The sequence below is a fragment of the Nicotiana sylvestris genome, chromosome 2 (assembly GCF_000393655.2).
Source record: "Nicotiana sylvestris chromosome 2, ASM39365v2, whole genome shotgun sequence".
Classification (NCBI taxonomy): domain Eukaryota; kingdom Viridiplantae; phylum Streptophyta; class Magnoliopsida; order Solanales; family Solanaceae; genus Nicotiana; species Nicotiana sylvestris.
The window spans coordinates 14,780,337-14,798,545 of NC_091058.1; the positions used below are offsets into that span (position 1 = coordinate 14,780,337).

Consider the following 18,209-nt stretch of genomic DNA (forward strand, 5'->3'; position numbering starts at 1 on the left):
CTAGATTATACTTAGTTGTTGTAGTAATTTAGTTTACTCCGTAGTATATTTAATTCATTAAAGTGATTTACGTATGCTAAAGTTGTTGTGCTTTAGATTCTTGTTAGTTATTGTGGTACCTCCTTGCCGGAGTGTGAGTAATTAATTTATGAGCTATGTATGGTGCCTATGAATGGCCTGTTATGGTATATTTGGTTGTTGTTGGTGTAGTTGTGGTATTTGTGACAGAGATATTTTTTTGAATAGTCTAATTTACAAGGGAAACTCTGCTGAAATTTTTGAAAATTTAGGAAGTTAGTCAAAATTTTGAGTCCCTTGGAAGAGTTAGTAGTGCTAAGAAAATTTAAGAGGTTCAAGGACCTAAGGAATGATTGTTAGCTTAAGAATAAGGCCCTAGCAACATTCGAGGATGACTGTTTTTAAGGAGAGAAGATTGTAACACTCCTCAAATCTATAAAAGTTTAAGACCGACTAAATATGGAATTTAATTTTTTATAATCTTAAATTATACTCCTATTACGGATTAAAACTCTTGTGATTGATTTTGAGTTACTTCTCTATTTATAAATAATTGGATATACAATTAGGAGAATATTAATAATTTTAATCTTTTATATTATTAATAGTGGATATAGTTAACTACTAGTTAAGTCAAAAAAAAAAAACAAAAAAAACAAAGACACCTAAAATTGGGCCTAAGGCCCATAGAGTAGTCTGGACGTGAGGGAAGTAAAAGCTTAAGCCTTGGACTAAAGGAAAATAAAAGGCTCAAAAAGCCTTAGACAAGTCAGGCACAAAACAGAAGGCTTAAACTTCTGCCATTCACGTAACAATAAGAAATAGAGGCAGCAAGTTTGTTTACGCAGACAAGGAAATTATAAGGTTCTTTGCAAATCACTAATTCTTGAACTCAAGTATATAAAATTTTCTATTTTCAATTATCCTAAAATAGTAGTAGGTAAGAATTGAATAGTCAATTCCCTTCTTTCTCTATATCAACAGTAAAGTTCCGTGTTTACGTGTGAAATTTTAAAATTAATTAAAATGCACTGGTTGTTGTAGAATCAATTGTTTGACTAGTGTCAATTGGACTGGGGCCTACGTATTGACTTGAAAAGTTTTGAGGTGAGTTGATAGAACTCTTTAAAGTGGTTTAACTCACAAAAGCACGCATACAAGGTGTTTGATGAATTGCTTAAAAGAGTTTATATTTACTTAATTGGAGCGAGTGAGTACCTATTAACTTAGAATTGTTCTAGCAAAAGTTTAGATGATTTATTATGATATATATGCATAAATTTTCAGATTTTTTGTGTTATTCTTATATGTTATTTTCATGTTGAAATTTATGAAGTAGCAAGAATCTTTAGAAATACTTTTACATGTTTATTTCATTCTTATGTCATGCTTTACATTTAAGGATACCAGCATGAGCATGTACATGATGTTCTATAAAGAAAAGATTTAGACTTGAAAAGTCACAAGAAGATTTTTGGGAGTATCCTTTATTCTGAGAAGGGGTCATCGTCCAGGCCGAGGGTTCTGACCAAGGCGTTGACTTCCTGAAACTATTTGTGCCAAAGTAGGGAGCACACGAGCCGAGGGTCTCGTTGTTGAGAATTTACTTAGCCATGCTAAGGTATGATTCATGAGCGCTGATAACCATGAAGCGATTGGTACCTCGTGGATTGGGCCTATTCGATCAGGTTGGGATCGAACCCGTGCCGATCACACGGTGACGGAGATAGAATTAAGTCAGGATAGTTGGAACTCCCAAAGTATAAAGTAAAGTATTTTTTTATAAGAAAGAAAAAGAAAAGAATTTCTTTTAGAATATTCATAAACTGCGATTATGCAATTATTTTAGAATTATTCTTATAAGCTTTATGTTTTACATGCATTAGAACCTTTGCCCGTAACGTATATGTTATTAAAGTTCCGCCCCCTGTTGTTGAGACTCACTGAGTACAATGGATGGTACTGACATTCTCTTTTGAGAACCTACGTTGGTCTGCGGTACAATGTAGGAACCGGTTTTGTAGGTGAACAGACTACGAGTTAGGACTTTCTTCTCTTCCAGTGCTATTGGTAAGCTCCGCTTTTGTTCATGGAGTATTCCTTAGAGTCATCTTTATTTAGTTATTTCTTTGTTTACTTAGAGAACTGGCCAGAAAATCCCATGTCCCGAGCAGTGCATCAGTTTATCAGTAGAGACTTCATATATATAGTCGTTGGGTTAAGATTAAGATGTTTTTGATAATAACTTAGCAGTAATTCAGTAGTTACTACGAATAAAGTTTTGTAGTTGATTTCATTAAATATTTAAACTAATCAAAAGTATTTGGTTAGAGTATTGCCTTGTTGCATATAAAGTTTGGAGTTATAATAGATTTGATAAGCAGAGATGGTTCACTCGGTCATGTTTAGTGATCGAGTGCCGGTCCTGGCTTGTTCAGAAAATGGGTCGTGACAGGGCATGGAGTTTAAGAAAAAAGAGAAGACTTTTGAACTTGTGGTGTAAAATGAGGCATAAATAGTTTGTGTGACTATAAATTATTACATAAAGGTAAATTGTTTTCAAACAAGGAAAGGGGTCATTCTTTTTTATACGGACTAAAAAGGAAATAGGTTCACATAAATTGACACGGAGGGAGTATTATTTTATTTATATATCCTACATTCATATTAAAATTTGTTATTATTGGAATAATCCAAATATGGTAACATTAATATAAATACTATATTATAGGAGTTGTGTGGTGTAAGAACCTCAATTTATTTAACAATTTCAACTCACGTTCAAAGTGGCTTTCCGGCCATTATTTTTCTATAAAATATATGTATGAACTTGAGAGACTTTTGGGATAAAAAAATAAAAGATAAATAGTAGTTTCGCTAAGTTGGAATTAACTCATTGCCTACTTGTATCATTGTTGAATTATCTTTGCTTGATTTTTACGTCATTGGATTGTTTTCAATATTCTACAACACCAACCCTTTGAATCGAGCTTGTCCTCGAGGCTGGGATGGAACATAGGAAATGAAAAGTTGATGAAGTGTCAATTTGTATATTAATTCTCTTTCTTGATTCTCTTATGTCAATAGAAGAAGACTACGTGAGTTCTCACAATTATATAGCAACATTGATGTTGCAAGGATGACTTTGATTTAGAAAGATACTCAAGTTAAAATACATAGATGTTAATGTTCCATAGGAAGAAAAAATAACCATTCGCTGCTTTTAGTAGAAAAAATTAAATAGGCAATTTCTAACATTCAGCAATCAACAAGTGCAATAAGCTGATCAACCACACTAGGATCTGCTAATTTACTTGTATCCCCAAGCTCATCTAAGCTCTTGGAAGCAATTTTCCTCAATATTCTTCTCATTATTTTCCTACTTCTTGTCTTTGGAAGTCCCGGCGCCCAATGGATCTTGCAGCAAAAGCTCCAATCTGACATGTGAAATTTAAGCTATATTAATAGTGCTCAGTTCGGCGATTGAATTTTGGATCTGCCTCTGAGCTCGTATCTGTATCTAACATGTTTAACAAGAGCACTATACAAAATCATACCTTATCTCTCACAACCTTTACAAAGGCTTTTTCTTAGTTCCTACTATATGGAACACATTCGGCCAAAGTAACAAATGCGTATATCCCTTGTCCTTTAACCTGACATAACATTTTCAACAACAGTATTAGACTTCTGGAAAAATTGTGATACTCAGTCCTTATGTAGCACATAAAGAATGAGGGTACCTCGTGTTCCACACCAACTATAGCAGCTTCAACACACTGAGGATGTGAAACTAGAGCTGATTCTACTTCAACTGTGCCAATTCTGTGTCCACTGTTGCAATGCATTTGAATATACTTCAATTATTGGGCAAACTGAAAAAATGCCTAGTCACAAGGTTCTTGAATGAATTAAGTAATTTTTTTATTACCCCTTTTCTCGTACAAAAAGATTGTTTTTTTTTGTGCTTCGTTCCAAACTTCCCTAAATTGGATCTAATTCTCTATAGTATAATGTTATCTTCAGTACTCTTAGTTCTCCTACTAGGTAACATTGAAACAAATACATTGGATAAGGAATTAGAAGACGAGAAATAAAATATGAAAAGTACATACATAGATATAAAGTGAAGGGGAATGTATACATGACGTTAATAACATCTTCTACCCTGCCAGTGAGCCAGTAGTAACCATCTTTGTCCCTAAATCAAGAGTTTATACATGAATATGATCACTGATTCCAAGTTATACAGCAAACATGGAATTAATTTTACTGTAAAGTTCCAAAATGTTCAAAATATTGACACGACCAGGACTCTAGCAGACATAAATTACCCGGTAAAATAATATCCAGGAAAGCACTAAAGTATGTGGTCTGATATCTTTTATGATCCCTATAGAGTGTTCTGAATACCGAAGGCCATGAGCTTTTCACACATAAATATCCACTGCACTCACCTTCTAGCTCAACACCCTTCTCGTCCACTATTACCGGCTGCAATCATAATTTTACAAGATGGGGGAAAAGGCAATGACCATTGATTTAAAAGTGGTCTTTTCATTTTTAGAAAATTCAGGGGGAAAAAAGACAATCATTTCGGAATAAGAAAATGTAACAACCCGACCGGTCGTTCAACGGTTTGAGGTCCTGAGTAGCTTCACTTCAGGTATTATAACTTGCATGCGTGGTTGGAATTGGATTTCGGGAAATTCGAAGTTGATTTGGAAAGAAAATTCTCATTTCTGATGCCTTAACTTGGAAGAATTGACTAAAGTGTGATTGTTGAGTAAACGATCTCGGAATTGGGATTTGAAGGTTCCAACAGGTTCGTATGATGATTTTGGACTTGGGCGTATGTCCGGATCAGATTTTGGATGACTCGGAGTGTTTCGGCGCCTATTGTGGAAGTTGGCATTTTGGAAGAATTTCATAAATTTGGGTTGAGGTGTATTTCAATGTCCATTTGGGATTATGAGTCTGGAAATAGCTCCTTATGGTGATTCTGGTATTGAAGAGCGCGTTCAGAAGTGGATTTGGAGGTCTGTAGGTCATTTCGGGGTCATTTGGAGAAAGTTATATATTTGAAGGTTTTTTAGAAGTTTGACCGGGAGTGGACTTTTTGAAATCTGGGTCAGATTCTGATTCTGGAAGTTGGAGTAGGTCCGTAATGTCGAATGTGACTTGTGTGCAAAATTTGATGTCAATCGGACGTGATTTGATAGGTTTCGGCATCGAATGTAGAAATTGAAATTTCTTAGCTTCATTAAACTCGAATTGGGGTGTGATTCGTGTTTTTAGCGTTGTTTGATATGTTTTGAGGCCTTGACTAAGTCCGTGATATGTTTTGAGACTTGTTGGTATGTTCGGATGGGGTCCCGAGGGGCTCGAGTGAGTTTCGGGGTGGTTTCGGATCATTTCTTTCACGACCCCAAAACCAACCCGGTCGTGATGGTGCCAATCATGAAACTAGGCTATCCGACACAAACTCAAAACCAATCAATATCTTTATTCTTAGGATAAAATCAAAGCTATTTAACAATAAGCCTTTAAAAGCGCTTAGAACAAATCAACAGTGCGGAAAAAAAACCCGACATCAGGGTGTCACTAGTCATGAGCATCTACTACAACTGTCTCACAACACCAAGACTAACACAACCAGGAAAATCACTGAATACACTAAGGAAGAATAAGGAGGGAGAAAAGCAGGGCTGCAATCGCCAGATAGCTACCTTGCTAACTCCGATGAACCTGCCACTGAGTAATCAACACCCGTCATCGGGTTCAGAAATACCTGAATCTGCACACAATATGCAGGGAGTAATGTGAATATGCCAACTCAGTGAGTAATAAGAGTAAATAAAGACTGAACAGTAAGAAAATACATAATCCACGTCATAACACCACAACAAGTACAGTGTGCTTCCAACGTAGTATATAAATCAAACCCTTTCGTCAAAAAATCAGTTTTTTTTGGTGGAAATCATTTGAAGATGTGTAAAAATCCATTTAAGATATCTTTCAGCAGTTTTCAAAACAAGTGATGAAATAGTGAGTAAAAATGGTAAAAAAAACATAGTTGGCCCTTCGGGCAAAACTCACTCGTATACAGCCTCTAGGCAATATAAATCATAAATAGTCCCTCGGGCAACATAAGTCATAAAAAGCCCCTCGGGAAATTATCACTATCTCTCATATACATCTCATAACATAAAAATCTCAGTGAAAATAACAAAGCCAAATCCGTAATTAAATTCCGAATATCACATAAAAATTCCAGTTTCAATGAAAGTTGTTCAAAATATTTGTTCAATATTTTCAATAGAGGCTCAGTATAGAGAGGAGTGAAAATAGTAATTTCATAAAAACAAGCCCCTCGGGCAACGTATCACTCATATGTATATATCTAGCCCCTCGGGCAAGCCTCTCAGTCATTCGTGACTCAACTCCCATCAATCAGCGCTCACACTCAGCACTCACGCTCAATAAGTACCTTGTAATAATCGCTGCAGCGTGCAGCCCGATCCATAAATATATAGTCGACTGCGCTCACTGGGGGTGTGCAGACTCCGGAGGGGCTCCTACAACCCAAGCGCTATATCGCTGCAGCGTGCAGCCCGATCCAACATATCGCTACGGCGTGCAGCCCGATCCATATATCGCTGTGGCATGCAGCTCGATATATATATATATATATATATATATATATATATATATATGTATGTATGTATGTATATATATATATGTATGTATATATATGTGTATATATATATATATATGTATGTATGTATGTATGTGTATATATGTATGTATGTATGTATGTATGTGTATATATGTATGTATATATATATGTATGTATATATATGTATGTATGTATGTGTATATGTATGTATATATATATGTATGTATGTATATATATGTGTATATGTATGTATATATATATGTATGTATGTATATATATATATATATATATATATATATATATATATATATATATATATGTATGTGTATATATGTATGTATATATATATGTATGTATATATATGTATGTGTATATGTATGTATATATATATATATATGTATGTATGTATATATATGTATGTATGTATGTATGTATGTATGCGTATATATATATATATATATATATATATATATATATATATATATATATATATATATATATATATATATATATATCTGCGGCGTGCAGCCCGATCCATAAATATATAATCCTCACAATCAGGCCCTCGCCCTCTCTCAGTCATCAACCTCACAATCATGCCCTCGACCTCTCTCAGTCATCAACCTCACAATCATGCCCTCGGCCTCTCTCAGTCATCAACCTCACAAGCCACTCGGGCTATCAGTAATACAGGGTGCTCAACCCAAAATATTATTTTATGCATCAAGGAATAATAAATACTGAGTTATGAAATCAATAAAAATATAACATGACTGAGTACAGATATTAAGTCAAAATAGTGAGGAAATAATAAGGAAAAGCCCCTCAGGGTCCAACAACTTGGCACGAGGCCCAAATATGGCATTCGGCCCAAAACATAGTAATATTTTCCAAAACACAAGAATATCAAATAGTTTTCAGTCAGATACGCAACTTAAGAGTCGCTACGGGACATACCAAGTCACAATCCCCAAAGGTGCATGCCCCCACGCTCGTCATCTAGCGTGTGCGTCACCTCAATATAGTGAAACAAAGTGAAATCCGGGGTTTCATACCCTTAGGACAAGATTTACAATCATTACTTACCTCAATCCGAGCAAAATCCTACTCCAAAATGCCTTTGTCCCTCGAATCGGCCTCCAACCGACCCAAATCTAGCCACAGTTAATTCAATTCAGTCAATCCTAATTATAGGAATTAATTCCATATGAAATTCTACATTTTCCATTGAAAATCCAAAATTGCACTAAAAATTCTCTCGTGGGGCCCACGTCTCGGAACCTGACAAAAATTACGGAATATGAACCCCCATCCAACTACGAGTCCAACTATAAAAATTTTACTCAAATCCGACTCCGGATCGATGTTCAAATCTCGAAAATTCATCTTTATGGAATTTTAGTAAATTTCTCCATTTCCCTTCAAAAATCAATAATCTAACGCCAAATATGAAGATTTATTCATGGAATATAATCACAAGGGAATCAAAAACACTTATCCCAAGTTTTGTGGTGAACTTTGCCTCTGAAAATCGTCCAAACCGAGCTTGGAAGTCCAAAAATGGAGAAAACTCGGACTGCTCATTATGCACTGTACAAAATTTTTTTGCGGTACTGTTCGTGAGTGTTACTGTTCACGCTACTGTACATGGCTACTATTCACTACTACTGTACACATCTACTGTTGATGAATACTGTTCATGCTGCTGTGAAAAAAATGCAGCAGCTTTTCTTCAAGTCTAAATCGATCTGTTAACCTTCCGAAATTCACCCGAGGCCCTTGGGACCTCAACAAAATACATCAACCAGTCCTAAAACATCATACGAACTTAGTCAAAACCTCAAATTACATCAAATAATGCCAAAACCATAAATCACAACCCAATTCAAGCCTACTGAAACTAGGAATGTCTAACTTCTATATTCGATGCAAAAATCTATCAAATCAAGTCCAATTGACTTCAAATTTTGCACACAAGTCATAAATGACATAACGAAGATATGAAAATTTTCAAAACTAGATTCTAACCCCGATATCAAAAAGTCAACCCTTGGTCAAACTTTCCAAAAATCTTCTATTTTCCAACTTTTGCCAAAATGCGCTAAATTATCCTACAGACTTCCAAATCCAAATCCGAACATGCGCCTATGTCCAAAATTACCATATGAAGCTATTGGAATCATCAAAATTCCAATCCGGGATCGTTTGCTCAAAAGTCAAATTTTCGGTCAAACTTAAGAAATCTTTAGCCTTAGATTTCTAGATTCCGTTAAATAGCGATAATTTGAGCTAGGGACCTCCGAATTTGATTTCGGGCATATAACCAAGTCCCAAATCACGATACGGAACTACCAGAATAGTCAAAGCTCAGATCCGGGTCCGTTTGCTCAAAATGTTGATCGAAGTCAACTCAGTTGAGTTTTAAAGCTCTAATTCACAATTTTCACATAAAAACCTTCCGAAAAATTATACGGACTACACACACAAGTCGAGTAATTATTGATAGCGCTTTCAAGGTCTTAAAACACTGAGATGATTATTTAATTTAAAGATGACATTTTGGGTCATCACAATTTCTAGGCCATTTTTAGCTGCTAGTTTTTGGCTACAATAGTGTGCAACACGATCGCAGGGAAATGGTCGCGATCGCAATGAGTAAAATGGGAGAAATTGGCCAGTGATTCGTGATTGCGGAAAGCCTTTTGCGATTGCGTAGAGGAAAGTTTTTGCTGCACTGACCCGACTTTAGAAGCTTGTATCCTGCAATCTATAAGGAATTTGGAGAAGATCCAAAACAACAATTGTAGCTCTTTGTGTCTAGTTTTCAGAAAATCAAACCATTTGGCATTTGGAGTTATGTATAAAAAGTTATGAGTGTTACACTACAGCCTATCCGGGAAGAGTTTAGAAATCGCGAAGAAGAAATTTGTGTTGCACATGGCTGACTTTGGAAGCTTATATCTCGTAATCTATAAATAACTGAGAGATGAGAAAAGCACAAAAGTGGTATTCCTTAGAGTCAAGTTTTCAAAAAGTTAAACCATTTGTAATTTAGAGCTTTGTACAAAAAGTTATGACCATTATACTAGAGGCTATCTGGAAGAGTTGGGCATTTGTTCTACGCGACTGCGAAGGGAAAATTTTGGGCTGACGCGATCTCAAAGAGTAAATACCTAGGCAGAAGCTATATTTCAAGGTTTCGGCTATTTTTAACATATTTGGAGCTATGAAGCTCGGATTGAAGCGATTTTTAAGGCAATTTTCACCATATAGATTGGGGTAAGTGTTCTATATCTGAAAGTAATTATACTTCATGATTCTATGATTATATTCATCATTTATTTTGGATTTAAATGGAAGAAGTCAAGATTTTTGCAAAACTTTTTAAGAACAAAAATTTAAGATTCGGAGGTCAAGTTGTTATCGGAATTTGATAAAATTGGTATGGTTAAACTCGTATCGGAATGGGTTGTCGGATTTTGTGAGTTTTATCGGGTTTTGAGATGTGGGCCTAACTGCCAAATTTTCGAACGGAGTTGGAAATTATTATAAATTAAATTATTATGAGTATTTGGGTATATATTTATGGGTTTGCATAATAATTGGCTAGTTTTGGAGCGTTGGCATCGGTTTGAGTTGTCGGAAGGGCTTGGGAGCCGATTATGGAATTTCGGAGCGAGGTAAGTCTCCTTTCTAACCTTGTAAGAGGAAATTAATCTCATAGGTGAACTAAATTAATACATGCTTTTATTTGTGGGGGTTGCATACGCACGAAGTGACGAGAGTCCATGCATTGCTACTATTATACTTAAGTCCGGGTAGTCTAGGACCCAAAAACATACTATACTTGCGATATTTGTAACCTTTTTGTCAATTTAAATTGCTTTAATCATATCGAACTTTCTTGACCTTTAAAAGAAGATTGCCATTTCCTTGGATAATTGATCCTTGATGAATTCTTGATTGATTGTGTTTTCCTTTATGGAACGGGCCGAACGCCTTGGCAGATTTAAATAGATGCATCTATGGTTCACGTCGTTCGACCCTCTAGCGGTGCATAGTTTAAATATTATATTGGATCGGGTCGTATGACCTCGACATGATTTGCACATGACTTAATAGACTATTTTGAAATTATTGATAATTGATGTAGCTTCATTGGCCAGAGATATAAATGTTAAAAGATGAAAATAAATTTGGAAATCTCCTATTAACAAAAGAATTATTTACCTGCTTCATGTTATTGAGTTTACGATTGTCTTATAAAAATTCATGATTAATCATATTATCGGTATATCATTGTTGGTCATAGTAAGTATCAGAGTCGACCTCTCGTCACTACTTCTTCAAGATTAGACTGGATACTTACTGGGCACGCGTTATTTTTGTACTCATACTACACTTGCTGTACATTATGTTGTAGAGGCACATATATGGCTAGTGGCCTAGTGGGCGTGGTGGCATGGTTGACACAGGGACTTAGGTGGGCTGCATTCCACATTACGACCCGCAACCAGCAGAGTCTCCTTCAGAGTATTTACATTTTCTCTCCTGTCCAAATTTGTACTCCGGACAGTTGTTGTATTTTATTTTATTTCCTAGTAGATGCTCATGGACTTGTGACAACGAGTTCTAAGATGATTATGGGTTATTCAATATTGAGATCATGAAAAATATTATTATTTACTCTGATTTTTTCCACCTTCTACTATTTAATTGAGGTAATACTATGGTTTCAACAATATTAAAAAGAGACCTAAATTAAGTATTTAATTATTAGCTTGCCTGACAGCGGTGTCCAGCGCCATCACGACCTTTAATGGATTTTGGATCGTGACATTGAACAATTATCATTTTCATCCTTTTATGTCTTACCCTTGACATTTTCAACTCTTTAATTAACGTTAACGTGAAGTGTAAATAGATAAATTTTGACAATTTAGTATGAACTACCTCTATTTTACCCCATTATATTTTTATTACTTGCATTGTATAATTTATAAAAATTTCACTCTATTTTACTCTCAACTTTGTAAATAGATTGAGTTTTGATTGCTATTAATAAAATTACTGATACAAGTAAATTATTTATTGTAATTTTTTATTTTTCTCATTTATGTCACTATTGAACATCATTAACTTATATGTTTGACTATTACTTCTCACTTTTTTTTGCTTCCAAAAAGTTTTTTCTTAAATTTGTCCACAGGTAATTCAAAAACATAATTTAAAATAAAAAGTATCATTATATTAAAGAAATAAAAATTGTAGAGGGTAAAATAGGCATTTTAAGAAGTCACATATCATTTGAGGAGTAGAATGATTGTCACGACCCGGATTTTCCACCATCGGGAGTCGTGATGGCGCCTACTAATGTGAGCTAGGCAAGCCAATCCTTAACAACTTACTTCATTAACAAATCACATCTTTTAACGATTATCAGTGATAGCAAGAAAACAACGGAATTTAATAAATGTACGGAAGACTTAAATTAAAGAAACTGAACAATAATACGGAAATCAACATATGCCCCTACCCAAGATCTGGTGTCACATTACTCACGAACTTCTAAGAGAAATAAGGCAACTATCACTTTCAGTTTCATCTTGTTGCAGGTGTGCAACCCGATCCCATTTCTCATATCTTGTGGTAGGCGTACCACCCGCTCCCATTTCAGCATATCTTATCGTAGGCATACCACCCGCTCCCATTTCATTATATCTTGTGGTAGGCGTATCACCCGCTCCCATTTTATTATATCTTGTGGTAGGAGTACCACCCGCTCCCATTTAATTATATCTCGCAGTAGGCGTACCACCCGCTCCCATTTTATTATATCTTATGGTAGGCGTACCACCCGCTCCCATTTTATTATATCTTGTGGTAGGCATACCACCCGCTCCCATTTCATTATATCTTGTGGTAGGCGTACCACCCGCTCCCATATCATTATATCTTGTGGTAGGCGTACCACCCGCTCCCTTTTACATTTCATCACACAATCACAAGAAATCCCGGCAAGGGAACATAAATAATATAATAACTTCCCGGCAAGGGAACAACAATATTGAATTAGTCATCCTGGCAAGGGAGAATCAACTATAACCAACCTCAACTCAACTTGTAGTCAGTTCAATTATTGAAAATGCTCAATCATAGAAGATCATTAAGTAAAGCACCCAAGTGTCATTTAAGAACACAACAACTTTCAATTTAAGACTCACGGTCATGCTTGAGACCAACGTATAGATACTCGTCGCTATGCCTATACATCATACTCAACACCAAGCAAGTAGCAAGTATGACTCAACTCCTAATCCCTCAAGCTAGGGTTAGACCAAACACTTACCTCGATGCCTTAATCACCATCAAGTCTCAACTATAGCTTTACCCCTTGATTCCACAACTAATATGCTCGAATCTAGTCACAAGTTACTTAATTACATCAATAAGTGCTAAATGAATCAACCCCAATGCATGAAAATGAGTTTTCTAAAGTTTTACCCAAAAGTCAGAAATTACCCCTCGGGCTCACGTGGTCGAAACCCGAGGTTTGGACCATAACCCAATTACCCATTCCCCCAAGAATCCAAATATATAATTTATTTTGAAATCGGACCTCAAATTGAGGTCCAAATCCCCGATTTTACAAAACCTAGGTTCTACCCAAAACACCCAATTTCCCCTATGAAAATCTTTGATTTGAAGTTGAAATCATGTTAAAAGATGTTAAGGAGTGAAGAAATGAGTTAGAAATCACTTACCAACGTTTTGGAGAAGAAAGGTTGTTCGAAAAATCGCCTCTTATGTTTTGGGGTTTTGAAAAAGTAAAAAATAACTGAAATTTCCGTTTATTTATACCCCTCTCAGACCCCTAGTGCAGACCGCATCAAATGGACCGCGGTCGCACAGCCTGCACCGCGGACCGCACAAGGGCGACCGCGGCCGCACTGGCCCCTCCCTGAAGACCTGCAGTTCAGCACCCTAGGTGGACCGCACAAAGGCGACTGCGGCTGCACAGCCTCCACCGCGGACCGCACAAAGGCGACCGCGACTGCGCTGGCCCCTCCACGGTCGCACATGAGTTCTCACGGACCGCACTAGAGGGTTCAGAGACTGCAACTTCCTGAACTTGCAACATCTGACTTTCTAAGCCTAAGGCATTCCGGAGCCCACTCGAAACTCACCCGGGCCCTCGAAACTCCAACCCAGGTATACACACAACCTCAAAAACATCTTACGGACATATTCGCGTACTCAAATGACCAAAATAACATCACGAGCAACGAATTAAACCTCGAGATCAATAAAATTTCTCAAAACTCTTTTAAACATCCAATTTTCTCAATTAAGGTCCGGATCATGTCAAACGACATCCGTTTTTCACCAAATTTCATAGGAATGACTCAAGTCATATATAAGACCTGTACCGGGCACCGAAACCAAAATACGGGCCCGATACCATTGCTTTCTAATCAGTTTTCACTTCAAATTTCCTTAAATATTTTCTAAAAACAATTTCACTTAAAAGTTCATTTCTCGGGCTAGGGACCTCAGATTCCGATTCCGGGATACGCCCAAGTCCCATATTTTCCTACGGACCCTCCGGGACCGTCAAATCACGGGTCCGGGTCCGTTTACCCAAAATGTTGACCGAAGTCAAATTTATTCATTTTAAAGTCAAGACTTAGCCTTTTTCACAGAATTTCATATTTAAGTTTTCCGACTATGCGCCCGGACTGCGCACGCAAATCGAAGCGACTCTAAATGAGGTTTTCAAGGTCTCAAAAGCACATAATGGGTAAGAAAATAGGTGATGACCCTTTGGGTCGTCACATTCTCCACATCTAAAACAACCGTTCGTCCTTGAACGGATAGAAGAAGGAAGTATCTGAGTCGGGGAATAAATGAGGATAACGGCTCCGCATATCAAACTCGGACTCCCAAGTCGATGCCTTAGGAGGCTAACCTTTCCACTGAACACGAACCGAAGGAAAACTCTTCGATCTCAACTGACGGACTTGCCGGTCTAGAATAGCCACCGGCTCCTCCTCATAAGACAAGTCCTTGTCCAACTGGACAGTACTGAAATCTAACACGTGGGATGGATCGTCGTGATACTTCCGAAGCATGGACACATGAAATACGGGATGCACGGCTGATAAGCTAGGCGGCAATGCAAGTCTATAAGCCACCTCTCCTACTCGATCAAGAATCTCAAATGGACCAATGAACCTAGGGATAAGCTTGACCTTCTTCCCAAATCTCATCACGCCCTTCATAGGCGACACTCGGAGCAATACCCGCTCACCAACCATAAAATCTACATCTTGAACTTTGCGGTCTACATAACTCTTTTGCCTGGACTGAGCCGTACGAAGCCTCTTTTGAATGATCCTGACCTTGTCCAAGGCCTCCTGAACCAGATCCATACCCAACAACCGAGCCTCCCCCGGCTCAAACCATCCAACCGGAGATCGATATCGCCTACCATACAAAGCCTCATAAGGAGCCATTTAGATACTCGACTGGTGGTTGTTGTTGTAGGCAAACTCTGCTAAAGGCAAAAACTGATCCTACGAACCTCCAAAATCAATGACACAAGCTCGGAGCATATCCTCCAGAATCTGAATAGTCTGCTCGGACTGACCGTCCAACTGGGGATGAAAGGCTGTACTCAACTCCACCTGAGTGCCCACCTCTCGCTGAACTGCTCTCCAGAAATGCGAGGTAAACTACGTACCTCGGTCCGAAATGATAGACACAGGCACACCATGAAGGCGAACAATCTTCTGGATATAGATCTCAGCTAACCTCTCGGATGAATAGGAGACTGCCACAGGAATGAAATGCGCTGACTTGGTCATCCTATCAACAATGACCCAAACTGCGTCGAACTTCTTCCGAGTTAGCGGAAGTCCAGTAACGAAGTCCATAGTGATCCGCTCCCACTTCCACTCGGGAAGCTCAATCCTCTGAAATAATCCACCAGGCCTCTAATGCTCATACTTAACCTGCTGACAATTCAAACATCGAGCCACATATGCAACAATATCCTTTTCATTCTACACCACCAATAATGCTACCACAAATCCTGATACATCTTCGCGGTGCCTGGATGAATAGAGTACCGGGAACTATGGGCCTCCTCTAAAATCAACTCTCGAAGCCCATCCACGTTAGGCACACAAACTCGCCCCTACAATCTCAAAACTCCATCATCACCTAATGTAACCTGCTTGGCACCTCCACGCTGCACCGTGTCTCTAAGGACACACAAATGAGGATCATCAAACTGTTGATCACGGATACGCTCCAATAATGAAAATCGAGTGACCGTGCAAGCTAATACTTAGCTAGTCTCAGAGATATCCAATCTCACAAATCAATTGGCCAAAGCCTGAACATCCAACGCAAGCGGCCTTTCACCGACCGGAATATAAGCAAGACTGCCCATGCTGGCTGACTTCCTACTCAGAGCATCAGCCACCACGTTGGCCTTTCCCGGGTGATATAAGATAGTGATATCATAATCCTTCAACAACTCCAACCATCTCCTCTGCCTCAAATTCAACTCCTTTTGCTTGAACAAATACTGAAAACTCTTGTGATCAGTGAACACCTACTAATAATGCCTCAAAATCTTCAATGCGTGAACAATGGCTGCCAACTCTAAATCGTGGACCGGATAGTTCTTCTCATGAATCTTCAACTGCATCAAAGCATAGGCAATAGCCTTGCCATCCTGCATCAACACTGCACCAAGACCAATATGGGAAGCATCGCAATAAACTATGTAAGGCCCTAAACCCATGGGCAATACTAACACTGGTGCCGTAGTCAGAGCTATCTTGAGCCTCTGAAAGCTTGCCTCACACTCGTCCGACCATCTGAACTGGGCACCCTTCTGGGTCAACCTGGTCATCGGGGCTGCGATAGATGAGAACCCCTCCACGAACCGATGATAGTAGCCTGCCAATCCCAAGAAACTCCGAATCTCTGTAGCTGATGTTGGTCTAGGCCAGTTCTTGACTGCTTCAATCTTCTTTGGGTCAACCTGAATACCCTCTGCTGACACAATATGACCCAGGAATGCAACTGAACTCAACCAGAACTCACACTTCAAGAATTTAGCATATAACTGACTATCCCTCAAGGTCCGAAGAATCACTCTAAGATGTTGCTCGTGCTCCTCCTGGCTGCGGGAATATATCAGAATATCATCAATGAAGACTATCACGAATGAGTCCAAATAAGGCTTGAACACTCGGTTCATCAAATCCATAAAAGCTGCTGGGGCATTTGTCAACCCGAATAACATAACCAAGAACTCATAATGCCCGTACCAAGTGTGGAAAGCTGTCTTAGGGACATCAGATGCCCTAATCCTCAACTGATGGTAGCCAGATCTCAAGTCAATCTTTGAAAATACCTTGGCACCCTGAAGCTGATCGAACAAATCATCAATCCTCGGCAGTGGATACTTATTCTTGATGGTGACCTTGTTCAACTGCCGGTAATCAATGCACATTCTTATCAAACCATCCTTTTTCTTGACAAACAACACAGGCAGACCCCAAGGAGAAACACTGGGTCTAATGAAACCCTTCTCAAGAAAGTCTTGCAACTGCTGCTTCAACTCTTTCAACTCTGGCGGGGCCATGCGATACGGTGAAATAGAAATGGGCTGAGTGCCCGGAGCCAAATCAATACAAAAGTTAATATCCCTGTCGCGCAGCATACTCGGCAGGTCTGAAGGGAATACCTCAGGAAATGCATGAACCACAGGCATAAAATCAATAGAGGAAACCTCCGCACTAGAATCACGAACATAAGCTAAATAGGCCAAGCACCCCTTCTCGATCATACGCCGAGCCTTCATATAAGAAATGACGCTACGGGTAGAATGACCAAGTGTCCCTCTCCACTATAAACGAGGAATACCCGGTAAATCTAAGGTCATAGTCTTGGCATGACAGTCCAAGATAGCGTGGTAAGGTGATAGACAGTCCATCCCCAATATGACATCGAAATCGACCATGTCTAGAAGCAAAAAATCCACACGAGTCTCAAGACCCCCAATCACAACTACACAAGAGCGATAGACTCGATCTACCACAATAGAATCATCCACCGGCGTAGACACATAAATAGGAATACTCAACGAATCACTAGGCATGACCAAATACGGTGCAAAATAAGATGACATATACGAGTATGTAGACCCTGGATCAAATAACACTGAAGTATCTCTATCACAAACTAGAACTGTACCTGTAATAACTGCATCTGAAGCCTCAGCCTCGGGCCTGGCTGGGAGAGCATAACATTGAGGCTGAGCCCCACCACCCTGAACTACCTCTCTAGGATGGCCTGCTGCTAGCTGGCCTCCACTTCTGACGGCCAGAGCTCCACCTCTGGGACCTCTACCTCCACCTCTAGCACCTCTACCCCCACCTCTAACTGGCTGGGCGGGCTGTGGAACATTTGGTGCCTGAACCATAGCATGGGA

General features: G+C 38.6%; 1 pseudogene; it reads right to left on the bottom strand.

Moving 5' to 3' along the window:
* Window positions 1-3,276: 3,276 nt before the first annotated feature.
* Window positions 3,277-18,200, bottom strand: LOC138882817 (acetyl-coenzyme A synthetase, chloroplastic/glyoxysomal-like; annotated as a pseudogene).
* Window positions 18,201-18,209: the final 9 nt, after the last annotated feature.